Source organism: Triticum aestivum, chromosome 7D, assembly GCF_018294505.1.
Source record: "Triticum aestivum cultivar Chinese Spring chromosome 7D, IWGSC CS RefSeq v2.1, whole genome shotgun sequence".
In the NCBI taxonomy this organism is placed as follows: domain Eukaryota; kingdom Viridiplantae; phylum Streptophyta; class Magnoliopsida; order Poales; family Poaceae; genus Triticum; species Triticum aestivum.
In genome coordinates this window covers 511315331-511328769 of record NC_057814.1, presented here as the reverse complement: position 1 = coordinate 511328769, position 13439 = coordinate 511315331, and the positions used below count along the sequence as shown (strand labels likewise).

Below are 13439 nucleotides of genomic sequence, written 5' to 3'. Positions count from 1 at the left end.
AATCTTGAAAAAGGTTCATCGAATTTGGAAAAGCTAATCAAATTTGAAAAAGTTCATTGAATTGAAAAAAAATCATCGAATTTAAAAAACGTCAATTTTTTTTTAAAATGTGGATGGATTGGAAAAAAATCATCAAATGCGGAAGAAGAAAAAAACATGAAAATAAAACAGAAAAAGGAAAAAGGAAAAACATGCGCAAAATAAAAATAAAGAACTCGACTAACAATGCATGGCAAGCGTGACCGCTTCATCGGTGACTGTTGTCCTTCTGTCCTCACAGATGAGAAGCACGATATATGCGCTCTGCTCGGTTACATCCATGGTTTCTATAGGGAGGCGCTCGATTGGCTTGGTTGCTCAGGAAAGGGCCTACAAGCATGGATGATCTCACCAGCCTATCACTGGATCGTCTTTGTGGTAAGAAGAAGAAGAATAAGAAGGGAAAGAGAAGCGAGCAGACAACATAGACCACAGAGGCACTTGCCAAGCTGCCTCGGGATGGCTTACGCAAGTGTCACCACTGCAGCCTCCTCAGGGGTGGATAATGTTATGGCCTCAAGGATCCTATCTCCAACATTATCCTCAACACCATCTAGTATGGCTCCATGTTTCCTACGCCCCAAAAGTTTGAGCTGCAATTTAAGGTGGATATGATATGCACATACATGCTCACACGCCTTGAGTGTTGTTCTCTTTACGGCCTTGTTGCCTTCCTTCACACCTGTCCCCCTCTATCTCAGAGCACGATGCAATCTGGTATTTGTTCAGGAGCGATGATGTCCACAAGGCCGTCCGTGAGGCAATGAAGCATGATCATTCTATGTCTGGCACTTACCAAGACGCCTATAGGCAAGCAGTGGTTGTTTCATGGCCCTCGTGAAATTTGCCGCATCCTTGAACACGGAGTCCACCAAGTTCTTAGCTAGTACTCCCCTCGTCCCATAATATAAGAGTGTTTTTACACTAGTATATTGCAGGGCACACTCACTAACAACATAGTTGAATGCCTCATCATGGCTCTGCCACATAAATACCCACCTACCAAGTCCGAGGAGCGGGCTCACCAAGTGACCTAGGCGCCCTCAAACTCACATGTCTTGAGAAAATACCAAAAAAGGTTCATTTCAGAGTTCCGGAAAAAAAATTAGGCGCGACCAAAACTTATTTGTCAAAAAGGTCAAGGCGGCATTGAGCGCCTACTCTCAGCAAAAAGGTGTTGGTACATTTGCTTATGTTTTCTGTTTTCTTCTTTCTGAATTCTAACATGCACCAATTACTTTCATTTGGTCAAAACCTTTTTTCACATATTGGTTGCCCTCTTCTGCATTGTTACTTATAGGTGCACTATAAACTTCTGTGACGCCCCCGATTCAATCGTACACTAATCATGCACGCAAACGTGTACGATCAAGAACAGGGACTCACGGGAGATATCACAACACAACTCTAAAACATAAATAAGTCATACAAGCATCATAATACAAGCCAGGGGCCTTGAGGGCTCGAATACAAGTGCTCGATCATAGACGAGTCAGCGGAAGCAATAATATCTGAGTACAGACATAAGTTAAATAAGTTTGCCTTAAGAAGGCTAGCACAAACTGGGATACAGATTGAAAGAGGCGCAGGCCTCCTGCCTGGGATCCTCCTAAACTACTCCTGGTCGTCGTCAGCGGCCTGCACGTAGTAGTAGGCACCTCCGGTGTGGTAGGAGTCGTCGTCGACGGTGGCGTCTGGCTTCTGGGCTCCGGCATCTGGTTGCGACAACCAGAAAGAAAGAAAAGAGGGAGAAGAGGGAGAAAGCAACCGTGAGTACTCATCCAAAGTACTCGCAAGCAAGGATCTACACTACATATGCATGGGTATCTGTGTAAAGGGGCAATATCGGTGGCCTGAACTGCAGAATGCCAGAATAAGAGGGGGATAGCTAGTCCTATCGAAGACTACGCTTCTGGCAGCCTCCATCTTGCAGCATGTAGAAGAGAGTAGATGGTAAGTTCACCAAGTATCATCGTATAGCATAATCCTACCCGGCGATCCTCCACTTGTCGCCTTGTGTGAGAGCGATCACCGGGTTATATCTGGCACTTGGAAGGGTGTGTTTTATTAAGTATCCGGTTCTAGTTGTCATAAGGTCAAGGCACAACTCCAAGTTGTCCTGTTACCAAAGATCATGGCTATTCGAATAGATAAACTTCCCTGCAGGGGTGCACCACATAACCCAACACGCTCGATCCCATTTGGCCAGACACACTTTCCTGGGTCATGCCCGGCCTCGGAAGATCAACACGTCGCAGCCCCACCTAGGCACAACAGGGAGGTCAGCACGCCGGTCTAAATCCTATGGCGCAGGGGTCTGGGCCCATCGTCCATTGCACACCTGCACATTGCGTGGGCGGCCGGAAGCAGACCTAGCCTAGCAGGCGTTCCAGTCCAATCCGGCGCGCGCCGCTCGGTCGCTGACGTCACGAAGGCTTCGGCTAATACCACGACGCCGAGTGCCCATAACTGTTCCCAGGTAGTTGGTTAGTGCGTATAGGCCAATGGCCAGACTCAGATCAAATACCAAGATCTCGTTAAGCGTGTTAAGTATCCGCGAACGCCGACCAGGGCCAGGCCCACCTCTCTCCTAGGTGGTCTCAACCTGCCCTGTCGCTCCGCCACAAAGTAACAGTCGGGGGCCGTCGGGAACCCAGGCCCACCTCTACCGGGATGGAGCCACCTGTCCTTTCAGCCCCCTCATCAGAATCACTTGCGGGTACTCAACGAGCTGACCCGACTTTAGTCACCACATGTGTCATGTATATAAAATATATAGTATATACCCGTGATCACCTCCCTAGTGATCACGGCCCAATAGTATAGCATGGCAGACGGACAAGAATGTAGGGCCACTGATGGAAAACTAGCATCCTATACTAAGTATTTAGGATAGCAGGTAAGGGTAACAACTTTAGCAACAATGACAGGCTATGCATCAGAATAGGATTAACCGAAAGTAGTAACATGCTACACTACTCTAATGCAAGCAGTATAGAGAAGGAATAGGCGATATCTGGTGATCAAGGGGGGGGGCTTTCCTGGAAGCTCAGCCGAGAAGGAGGGGTCGTCAACACCGTAGTCGTACTGGGTAGCAGCGGTGTCGGTCTCGGTGTCGAACGAGAGAAGAGGGGGAAGAAATAATAAATATAATGCAAACATAAGCATGACGATGCATGACATGACAATGCGCGGTGCTAGGTGTACCCTAACGCGGTAGGAGGTGATACCGGCGAAGGGGGGAAACATCCGGGAAATTATCCCCAGAGTTTCGTGTTTTCGGACAAATGAACCGGAGAGGAAAAGTTGCGTGTTCGTTATGCTAGGAATGTGTGGTGGACGAACGGGCTGCGTATCCGGATTCGTCTCGTCGTTCTGAGCAACTTTCATGTACAAAGTATTTTCATCTGAGCTACGGTTTATTTTATATTTATTTTAAAAGATTTAAATTACTTTTTAGCATTTATTTAATTATTTTAATCCAACATTATCCAGAACAATGCAACATGACGTCAGCAGTCAACAGGGGTGTTGACTGGTCAAACTGACGTGTGGGTCCCGTTCATCATTGACTAGACTAACTAATCATGATTAATTAGTTTAATTAGTCGTTTAGTTTAATTAATCAAAATTAATTAAGTTAATTAATTCTTTAATTAATTAATTAATTAACTAATTAAATTATTATTCATTTATTTGTTTATTATTATTATTATTTTCAATTTCCATTTTTTAAACGTTCTGTGGGCTGGGCCCCACATGTCTGTGACCCAGAGGGGCCTTAACGGGCGTTGGGTATGGGCAAACGGGTGCGGCCAGCAGGGGCGCACCCGACTAGGCGCTGCGGGCGCCCGACCCGTATGAGGGCCGAGCGGGCGACGGCGCGTCGCCGGAGGTGGCCGCAGCCACAGCGGAGCGAGCGGCACGGTGAGCGAGGGGGCCGGGGCGGAGCCAGGCGCGCGCTGGGGCGCCGTTCAGGCGCAGCGCGGGGAGGAGGAGGAGAGGACGGGGCCGGTCAGCGCGTGGAGGCGCGCGGGGCTGCAGCTGCAGCAGCAAGCACCGGGGGCGCGAGACGAGCACGGGCTACAGCGACGAGCGGCACGGCCACAGGAGCAGAGAGGAATGGAGGGGAAAGAGGAGGCTGAGGGCCTCACCGGGGGCGTAGGGCACGGGGCAACGAGGGTCGAGGAGGGGGACGGGGACGACGTCGATGTGGTGACGAGGAGGTAGTCCGGCGGGGAGGAGGAAGCAGTCCGGCGAGGTGGCCGTCGACGAGGCAGGCCACGGCGGTGGCGTTCCGGGCGGCGGCGGCAGTTCGATCCCCCGATCCAATCGGGGGGCGCAAAGGAGGGAAGAGGGGAGGCGACGGCAGCAGTGCGGCGCTGGCGACGGGCGCCGTCGTCGAGGTCGCGGGGCGATCCCGATCCAGATCGTGGGGGGGGAGGGGGCGAGTGGGGGCGAGGGGAGTGGGAAGTGGGGCGACTGGGGAGGGACCGCTAGGGTTCGATCGCCCCAGGGGTGATGTAGGCGCCGGCTAAGCCGGCCTGTTTGGCACTGAGGCCATCTGGGCCATGGCCCAGTGGGGGGGTTCTCCTTTTTTTTCTGGTTAGTTTTAGTTTTAGTTCTTTTATTTATTTTCGTTATTTCCTTTTCTGTTTATATTTTAGGATCTAATTATTTTAGTTTTGAAAAAAAAACATCCTTAGCACCTAGATTAGCATATCAAGTTAGACCGGTGCCTTAGAAAATATTATATTAACTATAAAAGGTATTTACTTAATTGTTTTACCTACCGTTTTAATTATTTTAGAGCCTTTAAACATTTTATAAAAGTGAGGTTTCTACACCATAATTACCCTTGCATTATTTGGCACAACTCGAACATTTTAGTTTTAAAGTTTGAAAACTTTTACCGTTTGATTTGATTTTGAACGTGAATTTGAATCAGTTTTGAACTAACGCGAGATTAGCAACAGTAACCGAGGTGAGGTGGCATCATTAGTAGATGGTTACTGTATCTTGATTATCCGGGCGTCACAATTCTCCTCCACTACAAGAAATCTCGTCCCGAGATTTAAGAGGGGTGTAAGGGGGAAAGTTTTGGTTACGAAATTCTAACGGATCTTCACGTCTTTGGTTGCTCTTCTCAAAGAGGTCGATCCATTACATTGACATCTTTATTTCTCTGCTTCAGGTCATCATGGTGAAGTCGTCCTTTTCTTCAGGAACTCCAACGTACCTACGAATAGGTAAGGGGCAGCTCAGCTACGACAGAATGCTTATGAGGGAAACAATCTGGGGTTAACCCATGAATGAGCATAAGAGTATCTCTCGAGTTGAACCAATAAAATACATCGAGAGTAAGGTACAAAGGTACAATAAGAGGTCCTAAGCGGATAGATAGTTGCTCGAAGTCTGAACCAGAGTGAGAAAGAGGTTCGGAGCAATGAGAGTAAGTATTGCGTCTGATACCAGAATAGATCACTAGGAAGGTGGCTCGCAAATTATATACGAAACGGAGCGGAAGGGATAACTTCGAAACAGGGATGTTCAGGAGAGTCAGGTTTCGATCCTGTGGAACTGTGGGTTATGGGCCCACCATGTGGTTTAAAAGTAGGAAGGGCGATGACGTCTTGCACGATCGTGTAAGTAAGGCATGTCAGAGGATAGCCCGTCAGTTATGTCGGCAACATCGGTACCAAGGGCGAGGGACGAAGAGAACCAATTCCTGCTTGTTGAACGAGGCGGACAAATAGGCAAAGTTCTTATCCATCGGTGGTTACCGGAATGTTTTCAACAATAGTAACAGGGTCTTACTGACAGAGTTGTACGTCGAGGTGTTTACATAAGCAGGAGAATATCACTGCTTAGATCATATAGATCACAAGCAACGTTAAACCAACCAATGGAAAGGAAAATATGACTATCAGATTAAACAGATCAATGGAAAGGAAAATGTGTTTAAACACATATTTCAAGGGTATATCCTTCCGAAGGTCAAGCAGAGCATGATATCCATGTTAGGATATAATGTAGAAAACTCTTTAGGTAGGGGAGAGAAATTTCATGACATTACCCATACAGCGGTGTTTGGATAATTAAGCAGGAAACATTTAGCATTGGGCTTCAAATGTTCTTGTTGAAAATCGGAGTACCATAGGCATGCTTCGAGATAGCATTGGCATGGTCATCAGGTGAAGATCAGACTTTGGAAACACAAAGGATCCATCAAGAATAACTTGTAGAATAAGTCTTACAATTTCCTCATGGAAGAATGGATAACCTTGCTGAAAAGGAATCTGTAACAATAGGGCCTCCGGCCAGGTGTGCTAGGCACGACATCACCTTATCGGGTCACATAAAGACCAATGTTATAACTCTTGGAAATATGCTCCAACCATCATATCTAACCGAGATTAAGATCTGATTGGTGTTAGTATAACTCAGACTCATGATGTCTAAGAAGGAAGGGGTGCAACACAATTTGACAAGATGGCGTTGCAAGATCCTCGGGAAATGAATTATGGAAGCAAGTTCTGAATCATGAATTCATCATTAAACCAAGGAGAAGAAGAGGATGTGGCTGATGGACTCAGCGACAATACATCGAGATTTCCAAAGAGATGGATTTCCACAATCATGTGAACAAGTAGATAACATTAGTCAGATCAAATGATACAATGATGTATGCTCGAGGAAAACATACACAATTAAACATTGGTTGAAAAGGTGCACCCAAAATATGGGCCAAGTAGCACGATCAATGTTAGGATGGTGAATCAATAACCAAAAAGTCTTAGAATGAAACTATCGACCATTCACTTCAAGGCAAGAGGGTTGCTGGAAGTTTTGAATTCACACATCATAGTTCAATTGTCGGTATTCCCGTTAGAAACAACACGGGGAACAAGAAATAATGGTGGTGGTGAGAAGTATCACTATGTATCAAGGATTCTCAAGACATGGTGAAATTCCCACGACATTCTTGACATAAAAGATGGTAATATTCCAAGGTAAGGAAGAAGAATTGTTGGATAGCAATGAACTCAAGGTATACCACCAAACACGAACAAGTTTGTGTTGAACTGAAGGCAATAAAGTGGTCGATGATAACACAAATCATCGAGAGGAAAAGGTGGTATTTCTCATCAAGAATTCGATAGATATCTTGGAAGAGCTCAGGAGGTTGATGATGTTCACGACACATTTGTCGCGAGATTTCATGAAGATGTAATCGATCGTCGATGATATCAAGTCAAAGGAATGATGAAGCGAAAGGTTATTGGAACCACAGTTACGACACAAACTCAAAATTAAGCTTGCTGTTCAAGGCGAAATGATACGACGAGGAAGAATGGCGTAAGGTTATCTCATCGTCGAAAATTATGCTCTGGGAAGAAGGACCAGGTAGCACAGTTAAAATTTAGCACAATGATATAGCCGATCAGGCTAGGAATGACTTGAAGGATTATTAAACTCGTAAGCAATGAAAATTACTTAGAGTTATTGAATCGGAGTGCGGAATCGATTCACTTATCGGTGTTCTCGAGTGAAATAACTCAGAACCCGGGGGAAATCTGGAATCGGTGAGAAGCAATAATAGATGAAGACTCGTAGGAAGCAACACAGTTCGTTGATATTCTCGAGATATTGGAGGGATTACTCGAAGGAAGATTGACATAGGGGTTGCGGAGATGTATTGATCCGCAGAAGACAAGTGTTTTCACTTGCTTGAGAAATGGGATCAAGTAGAAAATATGGTCGGAACCACGATTACAAAGGATCAATTCACAGATACCAGATGATATTATATCAAGGCAATAGTTATTATTACAAGAAGGTTCCATGATAGGATCTACATCGTGTCCATGGGCATGAACACAAGTTCAAGGTCGACTCCCACTTCTTCAATGTATATCCTTCCATTCACCTCTCGCTTTTCGAAAATGACATTAGTTGTTGAAAGTTTTACCTGGTGCAATACCAGATAAGTATGACCCGTGAAATCTTTCGGGTTCACACAGATAAGGGAAGGCATTGGTTCAACCCATCGGGGCATCTTAGGAACCTATACCAGAAATTTTGGAGTAAATAATACAAGCTCGAAAGTAGAGCATGGTTGACAAAGCAGAGGATACAATTTACCAAAGGCATTTTATACCCGCGGAAAGGCTCACAAGGTTAATGAATATGAAGGACAATGTCGAATGAAATCCAACAATGAATCTGGTGATCCACAACGGAGCTGATGTGAGTATCGGTACTCAATCAGAGGAAGAAAGAATGCAAGGGCATCAGATTATAGAACATCTGAATAATTCGATGCTTAGATAACAAAGGAATTATGATTTCCAAAACGAAGGATCAGAAGCAGACGCTCTTAATCAAGGATGGATAAGTTGAATAAACCAGAGGCACAATCGACGACAAATAGTTTGGTCAAGAACCAGCTCATGTTCAAAATGACGTTTGAGCCGGAAAGATATTTAGAAGGGTCAATTGACGATTGTGTGCATTCGCACACATGTTGAATCAATAGGATCAAAATGACGGCGTCAAAAGATACAAATGAATATTGCTAGTCATATGGGAGCATCCATAATGTAAGCATACAAGTATTTGCAGAACAATAGTTTGAAGAGGATCCTCAGAAGGTCGGACAGTATTTCAGAGTATCTTATGAAGCATACGAACAACTGGGGATGAATGGATACTCGATAAGTGCGAGGAATTATCCATATGGTATTTCGATGGTACGAGATTATAAAGCGACGGGCACAGAGTCTAGAGAGAACTTCGGAGCGTATCTTCGAAATCTTCTGGTGAAGCAGTCGATCATCTGGAATGAAGCGGCTCTCCGGCGGGAAGTGGGTACGAGAACCTAGAGTTAGAGTTAGCAAAATCGTTTAACCCGAATGGAAGAGAGATCAGAGTCCCAGAGTATAGACAAGGAATAAAAGATCCTAATACCACCAAATGGCGACGTGGGCCCATAGGCCACACAGCCATGTTAGTAAAGGTTTTGCAATGACTAGACTCAACTTCGGCCAAGGAGTTGGAAAGGGGATTCCTACAGGCAGTCGGCTCTGATACCAACTTGTGACGCCCCCGATTCAATCGTACACTAATCATGCACGCAAACGTGTACGATCAAGATCAAGGACTCACGGGAAGATATCACAACACAACTCTAAAACATAAATAAGTCATACAAGCATCATAATACAAGCCAGGGGCCTTGAGGGCTCGAATACAAGTGCTCGATCATAGACGAGTCAGCGGAAGCAACAATATCTAAGTACAGACACAAGTTAAACAAGTTTGCCTTAAGAAGGCTAGCACAAACTGGGATATAGATTGAAAGAGGCGCAGGCCTCCTGCCTGGGATCCTCCTAAACTACTCCTGGTCGTCATCAGCGGCCTACACGTAGTAGTAGGCACCTCCGGTGTAGTAGGAGTCGTCGTCGACGGTGGCGTCTGGCTCCTGGGCTCCGGCATCTGGTTGCGACAACCAGAAAGAAAGGAAAGAGGGAAAAGAGGGAGAAAGCAACCGTGAGTACTCACCCAAAGTACTCGCAAGCAAGGATCTACACTACATATGCATGGGTATCTGTGTAAAGGGGCAATATCGATGGACTGAACTGTAGAATGCCAGAATAAGAGGAGGATAGCTAGTCCTGTCGAAGACTACGCTTCTGGCAGCCTCCATCTTGCAACATGTAGAAGAGAGTAGATGGTAAGTTCACCAAGTATCATTGTATAGCATAATCCTAGCCGGCGATCCTCCACTTGTCGCCTTGTGTGAGAGCGATCATCGGGTTATATCTGGCACTTGGAAGGGTGTGTTTTATTAAGTATCCGGTTCGAGTTGTCATAAGGTCAAGGCACAACTCCAAGTCGTCCTGTTACCGAAGATCACGGCTATTCGAATAGATAAACTTCCCTGCAGGGGTGCACCACATAACCCAACACGCTCGATCCCATTTGGCCGGACACACTTTCCTGGGTCATGCCTGGCCTCGGAAGATCAACACGTCGCAGCCCCACCTAGGCACAACAGAGAGGTTAGCACGCCGGCTAAATCCTATGGCGCAGGGGTCTGGGCCCATCGCCCATTGCACACCTACACGTTGCGTGGGCGGCCGGAAGCAGACCTAGCCTAGCAGGCTTTCTAGTCCAATCCGGCGCGCCGCTCGGTCGCTGACGTCACGAAGGCTTCGGCTAATACCACGACGCCGAGTGCCCATAACTGTTCCCGCGTAGTTGGTTAGTGCGTATAGGCCAATGGCCAGACTCAGATCAAATACCAAGATCTCGTTAAGCGTGTTAAGTATCCGCGAACGCCGACCAGGGCCAGGCCCACCTCTCTCCTAGGTGGTCTCAACCTGCCCTGTCGCTCCGCCACAAAGTAACAGTCGGGGGCCGTCGGGAACCCAGGCCCACCTCTACCGGGATGGAGCCACATGTCCTTTCAGCCCCCTCATCAGAATCACTTGCGGGTACTCAACGAGCTGACCCGACTTTAGTCACCACATGTGTCATGTATATAAAATATATAGTATATACCCGTGATCACCTCCCTAGTGATCACGGCCCAATAGTATAGCATGGCAGACGGACAAGAATGTAGGGCCACTGATGGAAAACTAGCATCCTATACTAAGTATTTAGGATAGCAGGTAAGGGTAGCAACTTTAGCAACAATGACAGGCTATGCATCAGAATAGGATTAACCGAAAGTAGTAACATGCTACACTACTCTAATGCAAGCAGTATAGAGAAGGAATAGGCGATATCTGGTGATCAAGGGGGGGGCTTTCCTGGAAGCTCAGCCGAGAAGGAGGGGTCGTCAACACCGTAGTCGTACTGGGTAGCAGCGGTGTCGGTCTCGGTGTCGAACGAGAGAAGAGGGGGAAGAAACAATAAATATAATGCAAACATAAACATGACGATGCATGACATGACAATGCGCGGTGCTAGGTGTACCCTAACGCGGTAGGAGGTGATACCGGCGAAGGGGGGAAACATCCGGGAAATTATCCCCAGAGTTTCGTGTTTTCGGACAAATGAACCGGAGAGGAAAAGTTGCGTGTTCGTTATGCTAGGGATGTGTGGTGGACGAATGGGCTGCGTATCCGGATTCGTCTCGTCGTTCTGAGCAACTTTCATGTACAAAGTATTTTCATCTGAGCTACGGTTTATTTTATATTTATTTTAAAAGATTTAAATCACTTTTTAGCATTTATTTAATTATTTTAATCCAAAATTATCCAGAACAGTGCACGCTGACGTCAACATGACGTCAGCAGTCAACAGGGGTGTTGACTGGTCAAACTGACGTGTGGGTCCCGTTCATCATTGACTAGACTAACTAATCATGATTAATTAGTTTAATTAGTCGTTTAGTTTAATTAACCAAAATTAATTAAGTTAATTAATCCTTTAATTAATTAACTAATTAAATTATTATTCATTTATTTTATTATTATTATTATTATTTTCAATTTCCATTTTTTTAAACGTTCTGTGGGCTGGGCCCCACATGTCTGTGACCCAGAGGGGCCTTAACGGGCGTTGGGTATGGGCAAATGGGCGCGGCCAGCAGGGGCGCACCCGACTAGGCGCTGCGGGCGCCCGACCCGTATGAGGGCCGAGCGGGCGACGACGCGTCGCCGGAGGTGGCCGCAGCCACAGCGGAGTGAGCGGCACGGTGAGCGAGGGGCCGGGGCGGAGCCAGGCGCGCGCCGGGGCGCCGTTCAGGCGCAACGTGGGGAGGTGGAGGAGAGGACGGGGCCGGTCAGCGCGTGGAGGCGCGCGGGGCAGCAGCAAGCACCGGGGGGGCGAGACGAGCACGGGCTACGGCGACGAGCGGCATGGCCACAGGAGCAGAGAGGAATGGAGGGGAAAGAGGAGGCCGAGGGCCTCACCGGGGGCGTAGGGCACGGGGCAACGAGGGTCGAGGAGGGGGGCGGGGACACCGTCGATGTGGTGACGAGGAGGCAGTCCGGCGGGGAGGAGGAGGCAGTCCGGCGAGGTGGCCGTTGACAAGGCAGGCCGCGGCGGTGGCGTTCCGGGCGGCGGCGGCGGTTCCATCCCCCGATCCAATCGGGGGGGCGCAAAGGAGGGAAGAGGGGAGGCGACGGCAGCAGTGCGGCGCCGGCGACGGGCGCCGTCGTCGAGGTCGCGGGGGCGGCGCGGGATTGGGGCAATCCCGATCCAGATCGTGGGGGGGGGGCGAGTGGGGGCGAGGGGAGTGGGGAGTGGGGCGACTGGGGAGGGACCGCTAGGGTTCGGTCGCCCCAGGGGTGATGTAGGCGTCGGCTGGGCCGGCCTGTTTGGCACCGAGGCCATCTGGGCCATGGCGGGGGGGGGGGGGGTTCTCCTTTTTTTCTGGTTAGTTTTAGTTTTAGTTCTTTTATTTATTTTCGTTATTTCCTTTTCTGTTTATATTTTAGGATCTAATTATTTTAGTTTTGAAAAGAAACGTCCTTAGCACCTAGATTAGCATATCAAGTTAGACCAGTGCCTTAGAAAATATTATATTAACTATAAAAGGTATTTACTTAATTGTTTTACCTACCGTTTTAATTATTTTAGAGCCTTTAAACATTTTATAAAAGTGAGGTTTCTACATCATAATTACCCTTGCATTATTTGGCACAACTCGAACATTTTAGTTTTAAAGTTTGAAAACTTTTACCGTTTGATTTGATTTTGAACGTGAATTTGAATCAGTTTCGAACTAACGCGAGATTAGCAACAGTAACCGAGGTAAGGTGGCATCATTAGTAGATGGTTACTGTAGCTTGATTATCCGGGCGTCACAAATTCGTATCATTTGAGGTGTGAATCCTAGTGTACCCGGCGGATCAAGTGTTGCTCTTTTTAAGAAGAGGTTCCCATTTGAGTACTTCCACACGAACTTCTTGGCAACAGCCAAGGGACCAAATTTCTTTGTTGCAGCTCCAAAATTGTTATATGTTTTCTTTATAATCTAGTTCCTTTCTTTGTTTTGATGCAAGTTTGATGTTTTTTTGTGAGTTTATTGGGGCAAAGATTGTGCATCCATATGATGAACAATATTGTGGGCACTGCGAAGGTTTCAATATCATAGCTCAGGGAAAACATGGCACTCCGAATGATCTTCTTATTAGTTCCTACAATTATTCTGATATGATGGCCACACTAACAGAAGATTTTATCTATTTCTATCACAATATGGACTCAGAGTTTGGAGAGATGAATCATATTAGTTCCTACAATTTAAGGGTTGAATCTTCTGATATGTTTCTGGTTTGTATGATAGAACATAGGAGTAACGTATATTAGCTTGATATGATATCTCTGAGTTGATGTATGATCTACCTTGGTCCATATCGCTCGAAAAGCAGGTTTATTAA

The 13439-nt window shown here is 46.8% G+C and overlaps 1 pseudogene; it reads left to right on the top strand.

Moving 5' to 3' along the window:
• The first annotated feature begins 229 nt into the window (after positions 1-229).
• LOC123171212 (uncharacterized) lies at positions 230-13439 on the top strand (annotated as a pseudogene).